This window comes from Salmo salar, chromosome 27, assembly GCF_965601325.2.
Source record: "Salmo salar chromosome 27, fSalSal1, whole genome shotgun sequence".
NCBI classification, from domain to species: domain Eukaryota; kingdom Metazoa; phylum Chordata; class Actinopteri; order Salmoniformes; family Salmonidae; genus Salmo; species Salmo salar.
Window position 1 is genome coordinate 42,586,077 of NC_138317.1, and position 13,837 is coordinate 42,599,913.

Here is a 13,837-nt window from a genome sequence, read left to right on the forward strand (position 1 = left end):
CATACTGTAGTGGTTCCCATTTGTATTCCTAGGCATTACTAATCAATCTGCACAAACAGACATCAATGGAGCACACAGAAATTTGTATTATCACTTTCACATGAGGCCAACATTATTTTTAATATTCGGCCTACAGGGAAGATAGGTCCTGTGGAGATGTTTATATTAAAACATACAGTGGTTGTATTTGAATGTCGCCCTATAGGGAAGATAGGTCCTGTGGAAATGTTTATATTAAAACATACAGTGGTTGTATTTGAATGTCGCCCTATAGGGAAGATAGGTCCTGTGGAAATGTTTATATTAAAACATACAGTGGTTGTATTTGAATGTCGCACTATAGGGAAGATAGGTCCTGTGGAGATATTCATATTGAAACATCTTATTATTTTAATGTTCCTAACTTATAATTACATTAGTACATCTTTTCTGTAGAGACGGCAGGAGTGTCGGGACGGGTTTAATAATTGCCTTTTGTCCGGCATCTCACAAACCTACCGACAGCAGCGTCTCTGACTCTGTAGTTGCTTACTTGCGCAGACTGCGAGCTGGGGTAGTTTGTTCTCAGGCCCTCTGTCTGTGCAGGGAGAGGACGGAGTTAGCCATTTGAGAAAGTTGTGAATTTGGTGCTCAAAAGGTGTTTGGTAGTACTCAGTCTGTATATATTTATAAACTGGGTGGTTCGAGCCTTGAATGCTGACTAACCATTGTATATCAGACTGTATAACACGGGTTATGACCAAACATGTATTTTTTACTGCTCTAATTACTTTGGTAACCCGTTTATAATAGCAATAAGGCACCTCAGGGGTTTGTGGTATATGGCCAAAATGCCACGGCTAAGGGCTTAATCAATACACTCCATGTTGCGTCGTGCTTAAGAACAGTCCTCTCTATCTATCTCTCTCTCTCTTGCTTTTTTCATTTTTGAATAAATGTATTTTTTTTTAAAACTGTTCAGCTGTTTTCAGTTAACTACTCACCACATCGTATGCACTGCAGTGCTAGCGAGCTGTAGCTTATGCTTTCAGTACTAGATTCATTCTCTGATCCTTTGATTGGGTGGACAACATGTCAGTTCATGCTGCAAGAGCTCTAATAGGTTATAGGACGTCCTATGGAAGTTGTCATAATTACTGTGTAAGTCTTTGAAAGGAGGTGAGAACCATGAGCCCTCCTAGGTTTTGTATTGAAGTCAATGTACCTAGAGGAGGACGGACAACAGCTGTCCTCTGGCTACACTATGGTGCTACCCCACAGAGTGCTGTTGAGGCTACTGTAGAACAGTATTTTAATCAATTATTTGGTGAAATTAATATATTTAGTATAGTTTAATCTAAAAGGGATATCTTAGAAAAATATACACAGTTGAAGTCAGAAGCGAAATACATTTAACCTCAGTTTTTTTTCACAATTCCTGACATTTAATCTTGGTAAAAAAATTCCCTGTCTTAGGTCAGTTAGGATCACCACTTTATTTTCAGAATGTGAAATGTCAGAATAATAGCAGAGAGAATGATTTATTTCAGCTTTTATTCATTTATTTCATCACATTCCCAGTGGGTCTGAAATGTATATACACTCAATAAGTATTTGGTAGCATTGCCTTTAAATTGTTTAACTTGGGTCAAATGTTTCGGTAGCCTTCCACAAGCTTCCCAGAATAAGTTTGGTGAATATTGGCCCATTCCTCCTGACAGATCTGGTGTAACTGAGTCATTTTGTAGGCCTCCTTGGTCGCACACACTTTTTCAGTTCTGCCCACAAATGTTCTATAGGGTTGAGGTCAGGGCTTTGTGATGGCCACTCCAATACCTTGACTTTGTTGTCCTTAAGCCATTTTGACACAACTTTGGAAGTATGCTTGGGGTCATTGTCCATTTGGAAGACCCATCTGCGACCAAGCTTTAACTTCCTGACTGATGTCTTGAGATGTTGCTTCAATATATCCACATAATTTTCCTCCCTCATGATGCCATCTATTTTGTGTGCACCAGTCCCTCCTGCAGCAAAGCACCCCCACAACATGATGCTGCCACCCCTGTGCTTCACGGTTGGGATGGTGTTCTTCGGCTTGCAAGCGTCCCACTTTTTCCTCCAAACGTAACCATGGTCATTATGGCCAAACAGTCCCATGCTGTTTATACTTGCCTACTATTGTTTGTACAGATGAATGTGGTACCTTCAGGCGTTTGGAAATTGCTCCTAAGGATGAAACAGACTTGTGGAGGTCTACCATTTTTTTCTGAGATCTTTGCGAATTTATTTAGATTTTCCTATGATGTCAAGCAAAGAGGCACTGAGTTTGAAGGTAGGCCTTGATATACATCCACAGGTACTGTCACGATTACCAGGATCAGTAGAGAGGCAGAGTCAGGTGCAGGAGACAGAGGTCCGGAGTAATAGTGGGTTTTAATAGAAAATCCGGGAACAACACAAGAAGCCGAAAGGCACAGGGCGCACATAAATTCAACTCGGGAAAACATGTTCCCAAAACAAAAGACGCACGGGGCGCAGCCTGGTAAATATAATTAGCAACGAGCGCAGCACTCACTCACAACTGTCCAGAGTTGACTTAAGTGCCTGAGTGTGATAGTTTGTAGTGTGATTTCCTTTCCGGTCCATAGAGGTATTTAAAACCATATTATAATCTCCCACCATAATAATAGAGTCTAGTGTTGCTTGTAGAGTTGATACATTCTTATATATATTTTCAAAGAAGCTTGGATCATCGTTATTCGAACCGTATAGGTTAATAAGCCATATCTGTTTATTGTCCAATAACATATTTAAAATAATCCATCTACCTTGATGATCTGTTTGGACAATTTGCACATTTGGATCAAAATTACTGTTAATTAAAGCCAGCACCCCTTTTGAATTTCTTTGCCCATGGGAGAAATATACACTGCTCAAAACAATAAAGGGAACACTTAAACAACTCCAAGTCAATCACACTTCTGTGAAATCAAACTGTCCACTTAGGAAGCAACACTGATTGACAATCAATTTCACATGCTGTTGTGCAAATGGAATAGACAACAGGTGGAAATTATAGGCAATTAGCAAGACACCCCCAATAAAGGAGTGGTTCTGCAGGTGGGGACCACAGACCACTTCTCAGTTCCTATGCTTCCTGGCTGATGTTTTGGTCACTTTTGAATGCTGGCGGTGCTTTCACTCTAGTGGTAGCATGAGACGGAGTCTACAACCCACACAAGTGGCTCAGGTAGTGCAGCTCATCCAGGATGGCACATCAATGCGAGCTGTGGCAAGAAGGTTTGCTGTGTCTGTCAGCGTAGTGTCCAGAGCATGGAGGCGCTACCAGGAGACAGGCCAGTACATCAGGAGACGTGGAGGAGGCCGTAGGAGGGCAACAACCCAGCAGCAGGACCGCTACCTCCGCCTTTGTGCAAGGAGGAGCAGGAGAAGCACTGCCAGAGCCCTGCAAAATGACCTCCAGCAGGCCACAAATGTGCATGTGTCTGCTCAAACGGTCAGAAACAGACTCCATGAGGGTGGTATGAGGGCCCGACATCCACAGGTGGGGGTTGTGCTTACAGCCCAACACCGTGCAGGACGTTTGGCATTTGCCAGAGAACACCAAGATTGGCAAATTCGCCACTGGCGCCCTGTGCTCTTCACAGATGAAAGCAGGTTCACACTGAGCACATGTGACAGACGTGACAGAGTCTGGAGACGCCGTGGAGAACGTTCTGCTGCCTGCAATATCCTCCAGCATGACCGGTTTGGCGGTGGGTCAGTCATGGTGTGGGGTGGCATTTCTTTGGGGGGCCGCACAGCCCTCCATGTGCTCGCCAGAGGTAGCCTGACTGCCATTAGGTACCGAGATGAGATCCTCAGACCCCTTATGAGACCATATGCTGGTGCGGTTGGCCCTGGGTTCCTCCTAATGCAAGACAATGCTAGACCTCATGTGGCTGGAGTGTGTCAGCAGTTCCTGCAAGAGGAAGGCATTGATGCTATGGACTGGCCTGCACGTTCCCCAGACCTGAATCCAATTGAGCACATCTGGGACATCATGTCTCGCTCCATCCACCAACGCCACATTGCACCACAGACTGTCCAGGAGTTGGCGGATGCTTTAGTCCAGGTCTGGGAGGAGATCCCTCAGGAGACCATCCGCCACCTCATCAGGAGCATGCCCAGGCGTTGTAGGGAGGTCATACAGGCACGTGGAGGCCACACACACTACTGAGCCTCATTTTGACTTGTTTTAAGGACATTACATCAAAGTTGGATCAGCCTGTAGTGTGGTTTTCCACTTTAATTCTGAGTGTGACTCCAAATCCAGACCTCCATGGGTTGATAAATTGGATTTCCATTGATCATTTTTGTGTGATTTTGTTGTCAGCACATTCAACTATGTAAAGAAAAAAGTATTTAATAAGATTATTTCTTTCATTCAGATCTAGGATGTGTTGTTTAAGTGTTCCCTTTATTTTTTTGAGCAGTATATTTCACCCCCCAGTTCTTTTTCCACAAAACTTAATCTAAAATTGTTGAATGAGTTTCCTGTAAACAATATATATATTATATTCCTTCTCTTTTAACCAGGTAAATATTGATCGTCTTTTCTTATTATCTGCTAGGCCATTACAATTGTAACTGGCTATACTTATTTCACCACTTACCATAATGAGACACAACTTTAAATTATATTTATGAAAATATATGTTTGTAAACGTACCATGAAAAAGTAACATGATGATTGAGTGTCTATATAGCTGTTCCATGATATTTGCATTGCTACTAAGTAAACCTCCAATTGGTCCCTACTATTCCACCCGCTAAAAGCCTTCCTCATCCTTAGTTCGGTTGTCATCCCAATGCCCGGCAGACCACCCCCGATCCCCCATATCCCATAGCCCTGAACAGACTGGGATCCATCCTTCGAAAAGAGCACACAGTGCCATTTACCGAATTGAAGTAAATCAATTGCCAAATGCATTTCCATCGCCCTCACCTCAATTTGTATTATATATAGCTGTGGATCATCCTCTATTGTACCTAACATCTTTTACTCCTTCGCAACAGTTGTGGCATACACACATACACCCACACACACTCAACCGTTCCCCCCACACAACCATAAGCTCACATTCTCAACAGTTGCACCATCCCAGAGCCCAACTCAAGAAAGGTCTTGATTTACAAATGCATTTACAGTTGCAGCTGCATTAGAAGGCCTGCAAGATCGTGCAAAATAAAAGGGCAGAAATTGAGAGATTTTATTAACCATTGTCACATCCTAGATGATGGAGGTCAAATGTACACCTTTTCCCTGAAACACCCACAATACGGTCCCGCGTATTAACCATGTTCCCAAGCATCTCCATGCAGTCAGACTTTGATTTTGTGCCACCAGGGCCACAATAATATACCCCCTCTCTGAATGTCCGAGTGTGACCCCGGAATCCCCGGAATCCCCACCGGCTAGGTACAAGGTCGTCAAGGTTCTCATTAGCAGCTTTGAGAATTTCCTTGTGTAGTATGCTCTCCCTTTAGGGGGCTTTGGCTTTGCAAGACCAAACCTGCCAAGCAGGCTCAGAATCTTGAAGGGGCAGTGCTGCTCTTGGTCTCTGAGCGCATTTTGGCTGCATAGAAACTGCTTACAGCAGGCACATAAAACAGTTATGGACTTCTCATTAGTATCTGGGTCATTCAGGTGGGTGTCTAGGGTATAGGGTTGTTGACCGTACCATTAAATTAGGATCATAAATAAATAGATATAATTAATTTAAAAAATGTAGTTCCCCATGATAGAACAATAAATAAATTAAATATATAATTTATTTTAAAACTGTTCCACCATGGTAGGACAATAAATAAATAAATAAGACGTATAATTAATTATAAATAGCATATCCATCATCTGAACAACATTGAAAGCTCTCTCATACCCCGGCTCTCAGCAATACATTGGTTCTTGGATAAGCAACCATTTCATTACTCACTCAACACCACACTTTCCCAAACATAACAAATAAAATACAAAAATAAACACACACACACACCATCCACACATACTGTGCCTTCTGTTTACTTAGTTTTTAGCTTCACCATGTTGAATTAGTGCATGTGTGTTCCAATTAGTTATATGTGAAGAGTCTTTCCTGTGGCTCAGTTGGTAGAGCATGGTGTGTGCAACGCCAGGGTTGTGGGTTCAATTCCCATGGGGGGCCAGTACAAAAAAAATGCATGAAATTAATCCAACCACGTTGTCCGATTTCAAAAAGGCTTTACGGCGAAAGCATAAAGTTAGATTATGTTAGGAGAGTACATAGACAAAAAATTACACACAGCCATTTTCAATGCAAGGACAGGCATCACGAAAAACAGCTAAAATTATGCACTAACCTTTGACAATCTTCATCAGATGACACTCCTAGGACATTATGTTAGACAATACATGCATTTTTTGTTCTATCAAGTTCATATTTATATCTAAAAACAGCATTTTACATTGGCGCGTGACGTTCAGAAAATGTATTTCCCCCAAAACCTCCGGTGATTCATCACTACAATTTACAAAAATCTCATCATAAACATTGATAAAATATTAAACAGTTATTCAAAGAATTATAGATTAACATCTCCTGAATGCAACCGCATTGACAGATTTCAAAATAACTTTACTGGGAAAGCACACTTTGCAATAATCTGAGTACTGTGCTCAGAAAAATACACTACGCAATACAGATAGCCGCCATTTTGGAGTCATCTAAATGCATAAATAGCATTAGAAATATTTACTTACCTTTAATAATCTTTATCAGAAGGCACTTCCTGGAATCCCAGGTCCACAACAAATATTGCTTTGTTCAATAAAGTTCATAATTTATGTCCAAATAACTCCTTGTTGTTCGCGCATTCAGTTCAGCTACTCCGAATGTAGGAAGTGCGCGGACAATGTCACGACGAAAAGTAAAAAAAAAAAATCTATTTACGTTCGTTCAAACATGTCAAACGTTGTATAGCATCAATATTTCAACCGGACGGTTCCTGTGTCTTGAAAAACATTTTGGAACAGAGCATACTCCCTCATGAACGCGCACCAATGAACTGATATCCTTCCCGGGGTCACCAACTTCCCTGCCTTCTCATTCAGTCTCTGTTCATCGTACATTTACATTTTAGTCATTTAGCAGACGCATTTAGCAGACGCTCTTACCCAGAGCAACTTACAGACTTACATTAGTGAATGCATCCATTTCATTTCATGCATTTTTTCCGTACTGGCCCCTCGTGGGAATCAAACCCACAACCCTGGCGTTGCACACACCATGCTGGCATTGCAAACACCATGCTCTACCAACTGAGCCACATCGTAGACACCTCAAACAACTTTCTAAAGACTGTTGGCATCTAGTGGAAGCCTTAGTCACCGTGTATTCCATTAGCAATGACTTGAAAATAACAAGATTTTCATTTCCTGCTTGTATTTTTCCTCAGGTTTTTGCCTGCCATATGAGTTCTGTTATACTTACAGACACCATTCAAACAATTTTAGAAACTTCAGAGTGTTTTCTATCCAAATCTACTAATAATATGCATATTCTAGTTTCTGGGCCAGAGTAGTAACCTGTTCAAATTGGGTACGTTTTTCATCCGGCCGTGAAAATACTGCCCCCTAGCCCAGACAGGTTTTAACAGATCGGTTTCAACCTTTACCATTCTCGGTGGTGAAAATATTAAATCGTCTGTAGAAGAGTCACGTTTTCGTTTTGAAATCGGTTCCCCTGTCTTACTCTCCGTCATGCTTGGGCGTTGCTTTTTTTTTCGTAATATTTGTCGATAAATGTCTCTAGTCTTAAGATTTGTTTTGTGTTATTATCCAGATTGAAGGTTATCACCCACAAGATTGTGAAGTGCTAATATTTTAGTCTAACTTACTGATATTGAATATTATGTTTTTATCTTGAGGTGCCCTACATAACTTCATTCAGTCCACCATCTTCCTTCCTGTCAGTTTTTCCCCCAATTGTTGGTAGTTATTGTCTTGTCTCATTGCTACAACTCCCGCACGGACTCGGGAGAGGCGAAGGTCGAGAGTCATGCGTCCTCCGAAACACAACCCAACCAAGCCACACTGCTTCTTAACACAGCGCGCATCCAACCCGGAAGCCAGCCGCACCAATGTGTCAGAGGGAACACCGTACACCTAGCGACCTGGTCAGCGTGCACTGCGCCCGGCCCGCCACAGGAGTCGCTAGTGCACGATGAGACAAGGATATCCCTGCCGGCCAAACCCTCCCTAACCCGGATGACGCTAGGCCAATAGTGCACCGCCCCATGGGCCTCCCGGTTGCGGCCAGCTGCGACAGACCCTGGGCTCGAACCCAGAGTCTCTGGTGGCACAGCTTACACTGCGATGCAGTGCCTTAGAACACTGCGCCACCCGGGAGGCCCCAACCATGTGATTTGAGTCTGAATGGCTGGGTTTTGCTTTGCCTCAGGTGAGGTGACATCATCTCATCTACCTATTTTAATATGTCCAATGATATGCTTTGTATATACTTCATTCACTGCCCTAATTTTAATGTGCACAGCGCATAACCTGTCAGTCATCACCTTATCTTCAGATTCAGCAAGCAATAGGTCAGATAGCTAGCTAGTTACCGGTAAGCAAGAATGGCTTTGGCTGTAAAAGCAATTTAAAGCAGTTTTTAATTACCTTCCCCAAAAAGGAAGATTTAAGGGTGAGGAGGGTTTCATTAGTTTCCCAAGCTCAGGACACACCCAAAGTTGATCACAAAGAGTGCCATTTGCAGGGCACATTTTGCTTCGAGAACCTGTTGGGGACAAAAAGGGGGGGTTTCAGAGTGAATTGGGACTGGGAACGGTTGTGACACTTCTACAAAAGCTCTCCATCCCAGAACCCCTGTGTGCCCAGCATGAGAGAGCTGACAAGGAGGGAGCCATCGCTGGACTGGTGTCCCGCTTTCAGCGATGCAGGGAGAAAGTGAAGACTGGTCTTGATAGACACTTCCACCAGAAGGCACACACAAATACACAGCAAAACAAACACAAACACAAACTTCACACTAAACTAACCTCTCTTTTCTCTTTGTCTCTGCAGGTATCTCCATGCCCATTCCCATCCTAGGCCTGCAAGACCAAACAGCTGACAGTTTGTCCTTGTGGAGTCCTTCATGGCCTTCTTCGGAAAACAGTCATCACCAACAGAACTAAGAAACATGAATATTTAATAATGTATTCCTCACACCCATACCTTTCATCTAGTGTGTTTCCAGGAGAGATGTTGGCTTCAGTAAAAGCTGCTTTTAAAATACTTATTGACGAGTACGATTGAAAAAGAAAACTGAGTGTAACAGCTAGATGATACGAGATCGTTGTTTATTGAAATCAAGTGAAAATAAAATGGCTGGCGTGAACCTTTACCGCTTCCCCAGGCCTCTGTGTTTTAGCTGACTTAACCAGCTATGTTCTCTGGAGTCCTTCCTTCCTATGAATCCCAAACACACACATGCACAAACACACACACACACACACACACAGGCACACAGGCACATCATAAAATATTGTCTTCTTGTGTCATTAGCATGCTAAGTTACATGTTTTGGTCCTCTCCATGGAGCTCTGTCAGCAGGAAAACCAACAGAAGGTGACAGGTGACAGATGGACTTTATGAGTGTAGCTGCCTTATGGTAGTCTTCAGAATAGTTCTGGTTCAGGGTTCTGGGGTTCTGGGGTTCTGAGTTCTGGGATTCTGAGTTCTGGGATTCTGAGTTCTGGGGTTCTGAGTTCTGGGGTTCTGAGTTCTGGGTTTCTGAGTTCTGGGGTTCTGAGTTCTGGGGTTCTGAGTTCTAGGATTCTGAGTTCTGGGTTTCTGAGTTCTGGGATTCTGAGATCTCCTACTTTCACTTTGTGTATATACAACAAAGCTTTCAGATCAACATACACACACACAAGGAAACACACACACACACACACACACATATACACACATACACACACAGGTATACACAGGCACACATATACACACACACAAACACACAGGTATACACATACACAACATTCTGTCCTGTTCCATTAAATGCTGTTCTATTCTCTTCTGTTCTATTCTGTTCTATTATCTTCTGTTCTGTTCTATTCTGTTCTATTATCTTCTGTTCTGCTCTATTCTGTTCTATTTTGTTCTATTTTGTTCTATTCTGTTCTATTCTGTTCTATTATCTTCTATTCTGTTCTATTCTGTTCTATTATCTTCTGTTCTGCTCTATTCTGTTATGTTTTGTTCTATTCTCTTCTATTCTGTTCTATTATCTTCTGCTCTGTTCTATTCTGTTCTATTATCTTCTGTTCTATTCTCTTCTGTTCTATTCTATTCTGTTCTGTTCTGTTCTATTCTGTTCTATTATCTTCTGTTCTATTCTGTTCTATTATATTCTCTTGTGTTCTATTCTGTTCTATTATCTTCTGTTCTGTTCTATTCTGTTCTATTATCTTCTGTTCTGCTCTATTCTGTTCTATTTTGTTCTATTCTGTTCTATTCTGTTCTATTATCTTCTGTTCTGCTCTATTCTTTTATGTTTTGTTCTATTCTCTTCTATTCTGTTCTATTATCTTCTGTTCTGCTCTATTCTTTTATGTTTTGTTCTATTCTCTTCTATTCTGTTCTGTTCTATTCTGTTCTATTATCTTCTGTTCTGCTCTATTCTTTTATGTTTTGTTCTATTCTCTTCTATTCTGTTCTATTATCTTCTGCTCTGTTCTATTCTGTTCTATTATCTTCTGTTCTGTTCTATTCTGTTCTATTTTGTTCTATTCTATTATATTCTGCTCTATTCTGTTCTATTATCTTCTGTTATGTTCCATTATGTTCTGTTCTGCTCTATTCTGTTCTATTACCTTCTATTCTGTTCTATTATGTGCTATTCTATTCTATTATGTTCTATTCTGTTCTATTCTATTATGTTCTATTCTATTATATTATGTTCTTTCTGTTCTGTTCTATTCTGTCCTATTATGTTCTATCCTATTCTATTCTGTTCTATTCTATTCTGTTCTGTTCTATTATATTCTGTTCTATTCTCTTCTATTATCTTCTGTTCTGTTCTATTCTGTTCCATTCTGTTCTATTCTCTTCTGATTCTATTATTTTGTATTCTCTTCTGTTCTGTTTGTGTACAATAACAGCCTCTTGTTCTGACTCTAAGAGGAGGTCTCACTCACTAAAAGGAGGATTGTGGTGTTGTTTAAAAGGTTTATGTCTCTTAATGTGTTTTGCTGATAATAGAGAGAGAGAGAGAGAGAGAGAGAAGAGAGAGAGAGAGAGAGAGAGAGAGAGAGAGAGAGAGAGAGAGAGAGAGAGAGAGAGATCTCACCCTGCCATGTGAATGTGTGTGTGCTGGCCTGCCTTTGTCACCTGTGTTGTGTCACCCAAATGCAGAATATCTCTTTCCACCCTCCTCTCCGTTTGGCTCTGTGTGGCGAGCGTGGCTCTATCAATAATAGATAGGTAGTAATGTACACTTTGCCTGAACATGCCGTGCTGCCTTTCACCGTGGAGTGGCACTATTAAAAATTAAAATACTCTCAGTTCCACTATCTAGGACATCAATTCATTCATCCTCTCCTCTCCTCTCCTCTCCTCTCCTCTCCTCTCCTCTCCTCTCCTACACAACAGTCTGAAGGGTCTACCAAAGTTGAGATGTTTTTTGTCCGATTCCCTGTTCTCCCTGGGAATATTGTCGGAATGTTTAGAATGTTCTAGACTAGACTGGAGTGTTGAGGGAAGCTCTAGAAGGGAGTGGATTGTTCCGACAGGGAGTTGTGCAATAATCAATGCCCTTGATGGCTTGGCACGTTGAGAGTTCTGGGAGATCTAATATACTCGATTTGTTGCTCGCTCTCGTGCTCGCCTTCTCTCTCTCTCTCTCTCTCTCTCTCTCTACCTCTCTCTCTCTGTCATTAAACCAGTGAATGATGTCTGAGCATGTTTTTGAGTGTGTATGTCATTGTATTTGTCACTAGCTACCTCTGTCACTGTTTATACCCACTGACACTGCCACATCTCTTCCCTTCCTCTCCCTCCACCTACATCTCCCTCCCCTTCCGTTCTCTACCCTTCCTCTCCCTCTCCCTTAATCCCTCTCTCTCTTTCTGATCTCCTCCTCTCTCTGGTCAATAATGTCCTCCTCTCTCTCTGGTCAATAATGTCCTCCTCTCTCTGGTCAATAATGTCCTCCTCTCTCTGGTCAATAATGTCCTCCTCTCTCTCTGGTCAATAATGTCCTCCTCCTCTCTCTGGTCAATAATGTCCTCCTGTCTCTGGTCAATAATATCCTCCTCTCTCTATTCAATAATGTCCTACTCCTCTCTCTGGTCAATAATGTCCTACTCTCTCTCTGGTCAATAATTTCCTACCCCTTCTCTGGTCAATAATGTCCTCCACCTCTCTCTCTGGTCAATAATGTCCTCCACCTCTCTCTCTGGTCAATAATGTCCTCCTCTCTCTCTGGTCAATAATGTCCTCCTCTCTCTGGTCAATAATGTCCTCCACCTCTCTCTCTGGTCAATAATGTCCTCCTCTCTCTTTGGTCAATAATGTCCTCCTCTCTCTGGTCAATAATGTCCTCCTCTCTCTCTGGTCAATAATGTCCTCCTCTCTCTAAGGTCAATAATGTCCTCCTCTCTCTTTGGTCAATAATGTCCTCCTCTCTCTGGTCAATAATGTCCTCCTCTCTCTATGGTCAATAATGTCCTCCTCTCTCTGGTCAATAATGTCCTCCTCTCTCTGGTCAATAATGTCCTCCTCTCTCTGGTCAATAATATCCCCCTCTCTCTCTGGTCAATAATGTCCTCCTCCTCTCTCTGGTCAATAATGTCCTCCTCCTCTCTCTGGTCAATAATGTCCTCCTCTCTCCCTGGTCAATAATGTCCTCCTCTCTCTGGTCAATAATGTCCTCTCTCTCTGGTCAATAATGTCCTCCTCTCTCTGGTCAATTATGTCCTCCTCTCTCTCTCTGGTCAATAATGTCCTCCTCTCTCTCTGGTCAATAATGTCCTCCTCTCTCTCTGGTTAATAATGTCCTCCTCTCTCTCTCTATTCAATAATGTCCTTCTCTCTCTCTCTAGTCAATAATGTCCTCCTCTCTCTCTCTATTCAATAATGTCCTTCTCTCTCTCTCTGGTCAATAATGTCCTCCTCTCTCTGGTCTATAATGTCCTCCTCTCTCTCTCTGGTCAATAATGTCCTCCTCTCTCTGGTCAATAATGTCCTCCTCTCTCTGGTCAATAATCACCTCCTCTCTCTCTGGTCAATAATGTCCTCCTCTCTCTGGTCAATAATGTCCTCCTCTCTCTCTGGTCAATAATGTCCTCCTCTCTCTGGTCAATAATGTCCTCCTCCTCTCTCTGGTCAATAATGTCCTCCTCCTCTCTCTGGTCTATAATGTCCTCCTCTCTCTGGTCTATAATGTCCTCCTCTCTCTCTGGTCTATAATGTCCTCCTCTCTCTGGTCAATAATGTCCTCCTCTCTCTCTGGTCAATAATGTCCTCCTCTCTCTGGTCAATAATGTCCTCCTCTCTCTGGTCAATAATGTCCTCCTCCTCTCTCTGGTCAATAATGTCTTCCTTTCTCTCTCTGGTCTATAATGTCCTCCTCTCTCTCTGGTCAATAATGTCCTCCTCTCTCTGGTCAATAATATCCTCCTCCTCTCTCTGGTCTATAATGTCCTCCTCTCTCTGGTCAATAATGTCCTCCTCTCTCTCTGGTAAATAATGTCCTCCTCCTCTCTCTGGTCAATAATGTCCTCCTCCTCTCTCTGGTCAATAATGGCCTCCTCT